This window comes from Phalacrocorax aristotelis, chromosome 1, assembly GCF_949628215.1.
Source record: "Phalacrocorax aristotelis chromosome 1, bGulAri2.1, whole genome shotgun sequence".
Taxonomy (NCBI): Eukaryota; Metazoa; Chordata; class Aves; order Suliformes; family Phalacrocoracidae; genus Phalacrocorax; species Phalacrocorax aristotelis.
Window position 1 is genome coordinate 159,370,375 of NC_134276.1, and position 8,644 is coordinate 159,379,018.

The 8,644-nt window shown below is 40.2% G+C and overlaps 1 long non-coding RNA gene across 1 annotated transcript; it reads right to left on the bottom strand.

Annotated features, from left to right (window-relative positions):
- Positions 1–1,155: 1,155 nt before the first annotated feature.
- LOC142054005 (uncharacterized) lies at positions 1,156–8,223 on the bottom strand. The gene is made up of 3 exons (XR_012659470.1): positions 8,154–8,223; positions 1,847–1,931; positions 1,156–1,758 (listed from the first exon to the last, which is right to left on the bottom strand). It is a non-coding gene; the product is annotated as an uncharacterized LOC142054005 (long non-coding RNA).
- Positions 8,224–8,644: the final 421 nt, after the last annotated feature.

Genomic DNA, 8,644 nt, shown 5'->3' on the forward strand with positions numbered 1-8,644 from the left:
GCAGGAAGTTAGCTCTTACGCTATCGTGTGCCTGAGGCAATTCCCCATCTCTTTTACAGAGGGAAGCTGCGAACATACCAGAGGCATTGGCCTGGGGTGGCCAATGTGGAGTGATGTAACTCCAGGCAACAACTGAGAATTACAAGATTACTCTGATGCAAATGCCATTTTCCTTACAGCATTTCCGTCACCCTGATTTGCTGCTCTTCTGTCTACAGAAGTGAAGAGTAATCGTGTTGTGCAACTACCTCCTTCTCCAGTAATTGATTTGTTGCTTGAAGGAACAAAACTAAATGACTTTTAATTTCATTTTGAAATAAGCTGCTTTGCAACTTATTTTGCAGAAACTAGAAAGGAGCTAATTTTCTTCTGGATCATGTTGTTCTTTCTTTGCATTTTGTGCTTGGTAAATTATATCAGCACAGCATGAAGTTGGCATAAGATACATGATGCAGCCTCAACTGTAAAATCAAAACTGGTTTGGCTGAAAGAATGAAGGATATTGTTTCCACCCCCTCTATCCACAATATTCAGGGAAGAGGAAAAGCACAGTTTGGCTATGTTCCTTAATTTGCCATTAAAACATATAAATATATTATACGCAAATTCCTTTTGACTGATGCTAAATGCCTGACATTCTGTAGGCTGAGAACAAAAGTGGTGATAAATCTACAAAGTTTTCATTAAGTCAGTTTTAATATGACATATATTGTACTTTCTTCTCTTGGATCAGAATAAACTCATGGATGTTACTTTAAAGAGTTTTGCACAACCTCTGCAGAGAGTCCTGCCAACTGTATAGACTGGACGGCCAATAAAGAAATCCAGGATAACTGATTCAGCATCTAGCCCTGATATATCCCCTGTCAAAAGGAGCAACTTCAACACCTCCTTAGGGTAGGACTTCTTTAGTATGCCTCATTGGATAAATTTGACCAAGACACACAATCACTGGAGAGATACACTGTCATGAAACACCTCTTTTGCCACTCCCATAAGACACCTCTGGTTTTCAGATAAATTCAGAAGCCCTGAAGAAAAATATTTCCATTAAAAAAGGCAAAATTTTATTTTGGATCGATTTGATTTTGAATAACTGTTTTTCCTTTAAAGTTTTCAACAGACAAGGGTTTTGGGTATGATGAAATGCCAAGCAAAAAAGCATTAAAAGGAGTTGTTATTTTTATTGAAGTTCTCTCTGAAATCCTCTACTCCATTTTTATAACCAGCTTTGAAACATATATACTGATTATTTCACAGGGCAGGGCTTCATCCATGCCAAAGACCATAAAAATGTAGTTATTTTAAAAGGCCTCTCCACCTGCTTGCTCACCCTAGCAATGAGCAAACTATTTGGAAATAGGTTTAGAACCTCATTAGGTGCAGTTACCTGCAGCTGGTGACACTGAACCTCAAAATTCAGGTGTTCCAGCCTTGACGGAAGCTCATGCTAAAGAAAGCTGCAGTTTTCCGAGACCTCTGATATCATTCTCTCAACAGCTTAACTATCAATGAGTAATGTTAAGAAAGGTTAGGGCAGAGGACGCCCAGAACCGAAGGAAACTGAATGAGGATTTGGCTCCATTTCAGGTAATGACCCATAAAGCAGCTTCTGACTCAGCACCTTGGACAGGGGAACAAGGTGAGTCCATGGTCCTCGGCGAGCAGCCGCCTTCCCGCCTGTGAGGACATGCATGAACTGAGTGCGTGCTCCTCCCAAGCATGAGGCTTTCTTGGTCAGGAAGACTCCAAGAAGTCCTAGAGTTTTGATACTAGCAATACGGAAGTTAGGGAATAAGTACAGAGAGAAAAAGGGGATGAAATATTAACATAATGTCCAAATTACCTGTGTCACTGACAGGTTTAGTAAGACCCTGCAGTAGCTGCAATGTAGAGGCAGTGAGGCGAGGAATACTTCTTAACCGCCACAGCTGTGTTCCATTCCCAACATTTCAAGTCCACACAAGGATAAGCAATATGAAAAAATATAGAAGTAGAAAAAAAGATTAAAATTAAGTTACATGTAGTCATAGAGTTACTACTTCTGTAACTAGTGATAGTACAGCATAACAGTATGTGGTGACAGCATGCGAATTTTTAAAAAAGGAAAAGAACTAATATGAAACTCAGTGGATGTGAGATATCCAAGTCATAAAAAGGCTTAAGACTCAATGAATTCTCAGTGAAACAGGTAAAGAATACACTGAAATGCTCTAAAAATTCCTAGGTGTCTCAACCTCTGTTGTTTTGGGATTGCATGCTTCAAGGAAACCAAAGCCCCAGTTGTTTTGTCAGTCTGTCCATTATTTATAAACCTCAGCTTATTCACTAGAGAGAAGCAATTAACTTTCCAGCAGCACAAGTACCAGCTCATGTAGTTCAGAAATGGCATAGAACACGTGATGTGCAGTCTGAAATTAAACTATACATGTTTTAAGCTCTTGAACAGAATAATGAAGATACATATTAAGATAGAAAGACATATTCATTGAGGGTGCCCACTGAACTGATCACACCAGTCTAGGCACAAGAGCAGCCTCCTCATTACATATTGCAACGTATCACAATAAGCTAGAATAAGTAAGAACTTCAACAAAAGTGCAGGCATCCACTGAAGTAGAGAACTTCAGTCCAAAATACTTATAAAAGATGTAACTTTTCTGAAGAACTGCTTTCAAACTACATACCTTTCTATTAACCTCCAAAGCAATATGATCAAATAATGTAATTAAGCAAATGGGATCAGAGATCTGACAAATGCCTTTGGTCCCATGGCAGTTTAACCTACCTGTCAACAAATACCAACAGCTTAGCCAATACCTAGAGTTTAGGTTTTAGTTTCATCAGCACAGCTAGTCTGGGTATTCTCCAGGAGGACTTCACCACACTTGAGAAGAGCTATATTGACTGCAGGGACCACCACCAGTGAAGACATTACATTGTTTAGGAAATCAGTTCATGCTGCCAACATGCGTGTCTTTAGGAAGGCTCAGACTGGGTTTTGTTGTCTAGTCTTAGAGCAGCACTTGCCAACAGTGTTATACCACAATCGGGGGAGTTAAAAAAAATTCCCATATCTGTTTATTTGCAAGACTTTTACAGAAGATAAACAGCAGTTGAATACAAAACCTTGAGGAATTTTGTGTTAGAAGGAGATCTAATAAAATACACATTGAATTTTGAATTCAGGCAAATGCATTTTTACCTTCACTGAGAGGGGAAACAAAGCTGCCATCACAGCAGAATGCGTTAGTGTTCCATTTCAGAGTTATATGTAGAAAGACTAATATTATCTTTGCAGAAATGTCAATAGTAAGCTGCCCAAAAGACAGAAAAATAGAGCTCATGTGGGGGCGTACACACACACACACATATATATATATATAAATTTAAATTGCAAAGAGCCTGAAGGAAGTTGGCTACATTTCAATTTTAAGTAGAAAAATCAATTCCACGGACTAGACAGTTATCCCCAAAGGGTAATGGCTGGAATATTTTCTGTATTTTCACTTAATAGTTTCTAAACTTCTGTTATTCTTCTGAAATGTGGTACAGGGCAGAAATGTTTCAGCATATGTTTGATATTGTTATTAATGAGGAAGAAACTAAGGAAAATATTGCATTAGTGCATTCTGTGGACATGGATAGGGTACCAATTTGACTGGAAGACTGGATCCTAGTCTAATTCAATTGCTATGAGGAATTTTAATTACTTTCTCATCTTAAAAGGGATGTGCAAAAGTGTCCAGACTGAGATCCACATACTCAACTCCCATAGATAGGTGAGGAAATATCACCTAAAGCATGTTCTCTGTGAAGTGATATATTAATCAAAATGTAAAAATCTAAAGCAAGGACTAAGAAATATTGAACCAAAGGGATCTTCAAATGAGTGACTGAAGCTACAGATCAGTGAGATCATCCAGATCAGTTTAACTTGGTTTGAGATACAACAGCTAGGTTTGAACTATACCCAGATTATTTAATGTGAGTGAAAAATTTGCTTAAATGAAACAAAGTAGAAAATTTTTGAGGGCAGTAGAAGGTTTTAAGACTGTGGTTAACTTTCTCTAGTGCCATTTTTACAACTCAGAATAATGTGTTATACCTTTCCCTGAAACAAACTCCTCCAGAAAATGTTGATTAGTAACTCCCTTTTTATAGGGAGCTACAGACCATATCAGTGCCAGGTACCTCCTCTGCTTTAAGCCTGCACCTCCTCTGCTTTGAGCTTTACAAACTTTTAATAAAGCCTGTCCCCACCTTGGACATGATACTTTGGCACCACTGAGTAATGTCAGACAGGAAAGGGGAAGCAGGATGGAAGAGATTCTAGTCTTTCTCTCATTGCACTTGCAATGGAAATCACAACTATTGATAAATGTGTTGCCAAACATGCAATATATGTTTACTCATTTTGGTTCATTTGTCTCCATGGAATCCATCAGAGAAAATTAATCTCCTAGCTGGAAGTAAGCCGTTGTCAAAGCCAAACTTTCAGCTTGCCTGCAGGGAATTCCTTGCCTTTCACTATGATTGAAGGCCTGTACTGCATTACAGAGCTGCACCTCATTATATTAGCGCTGAGCAGACTTCACAGACCTGCTTCCTTCCTACCGACACCACAACAGTCAGAGCTTGCTGCTGCCATGAAGAAGGAGCTGGTGCGTGCCATGAAGACAGACATTTGCTGCTGTTAGAGATAGCTGTCATTATGAGCCACACAGTCAGGTGAAAAATAACTTCAGTACCAAATTTCTCTGCCTCCCCCCACCCTTATGAATAAGAAACAGATGACATGTTATATTTTGGTTTCAGCAGCCTGGTTTGCTTCTGCTGAAGTTGATGACTTCCCTCAACTTCAGGAAAAATTGGGTACACGTGAACTCTGACTCAGACTTGGGTCTTTGTGAAAGACTTCATTAGCAAAGCCTCTGCCTTGCCACAGAGTGCTCATGCACGTATTTAAACACATCTACAGACTTTGTTCACCAATTTGCAGAGGAGGGTGGAAGGGGGGAAAAAAAAAAGAAACATTGGAGGCATGGCCCTCTAAGATGCTCATCTTTGCAGGCCGACCCTTCCAGATAAAGGAAATCAGCCTTGGGGAACAGCTACGGAGAGTAAGGATAAGACAAAGCAGTTCCCTGGGAACCCTGTCCTCAGATCTAGGAGTAAAACCTATTGTTTATGGAGCCGAGTAGCTCAAAGTAGCTAATAAAAAACTAGTTTCGGTAGTTACCATGATTGTTCAGTGGGTACTCTGAGCTTAGAGTGGTAAAGCTGGACAGCCTGTAGGAAATAGGATTTCAGACTAAGCAATGCAAGGATTCTGTCTGGCCTTAGGAGTTTAAGCTGAACTCTTATCAAACTCTTCCTGGACAAGTGTCAACACTTCAAGTGGTGGTCCAAGGAGTACCAAGGTGGAAGGGCTGATTAGCAGCATCATCCAGTCCTGAAATTGAGCCTGCCATGGAAGGCAGTGTCAGGTCAGTATGTGGGAGCTCTGCAGCTGATACCATGTAGTCCACTGCAGCTCTCAGTGCAGCAGATCTTGAGGCCCTGCTGTTCACTTTGTGTCCCCTTCCAAGTATACCATACAGAGCTTTAAAAGGCAGCTCTGAAAATAGAAAGCCTGTTCATGCCATATCCCATGTTAGTGCCCAGTTTGCTTTCTGCATTACTTGTCAGAGTTCACCTTATGCATTTGAGAGGCCTGTATATATATACACACTGTATGTATATATACTCTGTTACTACATTCATGAGCCTTAATAGGATGTTCTTATGAAGGAATAAGCTCAGCTGCAAACAGAAGATTTCACTTGACAAACAAGCATAACATTAGCATGTTTCACTGCACACTGCTGCCTCCCTGCTAGAGCACAGCTCGACCTAGAAGGATGCAAAAGGAAAGAAACAAGGCTTGCTGTAGAAACACTGAAGTTTTCTTGCTGTGAAACATTGATCTCATCCAATTAGAAAGATTAGAGAGGACTGAAACACCTTCAAAATATCACTGGAGATTGATCCTTTCAAGTTGCAATATCTTGTAGAAATTCTAGCTATCACACATTAACACTTGTCACGTCTCCAGATCTACTGTATGGGCAAGGACAGACATGCAAACACGAAACCATTTTGCAGGCTGTGCAAAACGAACATGGCGTTTTTATTACTACTTTTTCTGAAAGACCACAGAATCACAGGTTGGAAGGGACCTCAGGGATCATCTAGTCCAATCTTAAAAACTCAAGAATTTCTCTTGCTGAAGAATGTGACAGCCCAACTATTACCTCTGATTCTTTTATCAGATCAGACTTTCTGGGATTTTACCCTCTACTGGAAAAGGGCACTGAACTGTGAAAGGTAGCCAACGCTATCCAACCTGCAGCGACAGCAATGCCTTCCTGGTGGCCTTCCTCTAGCTAAACTGAATTCAGTCTGTTAAACACAAACCAAAGCTGAAGAGTAGAAACAGACATGACATGTCAAAGCAGCATAACCTCATATTAAAAGCCAATCAAAGAAACGGCCATGGGAAGAACTTTCCTCATACCCTGCCTCGCAGCAATCACTGCATCTTTTGTGCTTTGAGAATCCATCTTTTTACATTTTGAGATGACTTCTGCTGCTTCATTCACTTCCCACCAACTTATTGACTAAAAAGTAACAACTTGAGCACTTTCTGAAGGCCAAAAAAATCACGTTTCTGTGTTGCCTACTACCATTTTAGGGGAAAAAAAGAAAAAGAGAGGGATCTTTCAACAAGAGTTAGAGAGACAGCTCAGCCCGTGTGGGCTGCAAATCACCTTTGGACCTGCAACATGCCCAGCTGAATTACACTTACCTCTCCACCTCACTGACACACTGATGAAGAGGCAGATTACCCTGGTCTCTTCAAGTTTTGGTCCTAACCTCTAAGTAGTAAACAAGTGCTCATGTTTAAGGTTTATTTCTCTCACTAACTTCCTAAGTGTCTTTTGCTCAGCTAGTTTACTGCTTTCAGTAAATGTGCTGCTTTTGAAGCTGGCTGAAATTGCTAAGTCAGGATAAGGCTTTCTGCACAGAAAAGGCTTTGGGCAGGTGAGTTTTTTAAAAAAGCTTTAAACCAGCATCTTTAATTAATAGGTCAATCAGATTTCAAGGTTGTTTCAATGGTCCCTAAATGGGGGGGGGGGGGGAATATTTCTGTGGCAGGAGGGCTAGAAGAATGAGCCTTTTTCAGATTCTTTTCAAAAATGTTACTGGTAGGAGCCACAGTCCTTTGGAGCCTCTGAGCTTGGCCCCTCTCACCAGAGCCTGGTTCTGCATAAAGCGAACATAATATACAGGGTCTCTCCTGCATCTTTGTAGCCACCTTCAGTAAAGTCCAGGTAACTCATCAGTACCCCCCACACACCATGGCCTGGCCACCAGCAAAATGCAGGTCATCAAATGCAGAAGGTTCTATCCCCAGCTATTTTGGTGCAGTAATAGTGACTGGGTCTCAGATGATCCCAGGTTGCCTGCTCCTGTCTGCTAGTTCTTATCCTGAAGCACATTTGTTCAGCAGTTCAGATTTTTTTTAAAAGCAGAAATCACGTTGTACTACTAATTTCACATGGTCAAAGCCATGACACCACAAAGACACATCCAATCTAGAAGTTGGAAGGTAAAAGCCAACTTTATAGCTGCAGAGAAAGGAAGTTTTGGCAAAAGACTCTGCAATTCTGAAGAGTACCATGAGATACTAGGACATGCAGGTTGTGAGTCTTCCTCCAACAGCCACCCTACAGCCAGTTGCTTAAAACTCCATTTTTCTGCTTCCCATAACATCACAGAACAGTCTACCCCCACCATGATATAAGCCAGCAGTTCCACAGAATCCATACAATTTCATCATGGTATCTAAAATACTTTTAGAAATAATGTTTTGTATGTTTCTGGAAGGATGAAGACCCTCCCACACCCAGCTTCTCTTGCTCCCTTCAACAAAGCTATTTTCAGAGACAACTTGAGTATCTGTAATAGCTACTTGCTAATCAAATTCCATTGCTTTAAGTATGTGAAAAACAGTGTAATTCAGTCAGCAGGTATAACACGCATAACAGCTCCATCACTAAGCACAACTTTCATTATTCAAATTGTACTTGCTTTATGAATTTACTTACCCACTCACTAATAATGTAGTTCATTTCTCACTGCACAAAGCCTCTGCCATGGAGCGAAATGTGTTGGAAGTAGAAAACGTCAGTGCTGGTTTGTTAAAAAAGGGGAAAGTTGTGCTTCAGAAAGAGCATGAAAAGAAGGACTTACTAACCAAGAAGGAAAACGATTTCTATGGAAAACGCTAGGAAATAAAAACACATCTTAAGATGTGCTCATTATAATGTGTACTACATTCCCAAGATTATGGACACTTGTAATATGTAACATTGGCAAATATATAGATAAAATGACTATATCAAAAGGAATATAATTGGGCCATTACAAATGAGAGCATTTTGAAGGAGTGAAGTTTTATGATATAGTCACTTGAAATACTCTTGTACTGTTCTTTGAATGAACATTTTACAGGTCCTTTTCATGATTTCCTAACACTCCCATACCAGCTTTCAGAAAAAAAAAAATCCCTCCTCCCTTCAGGTTTCCCCATCATAGA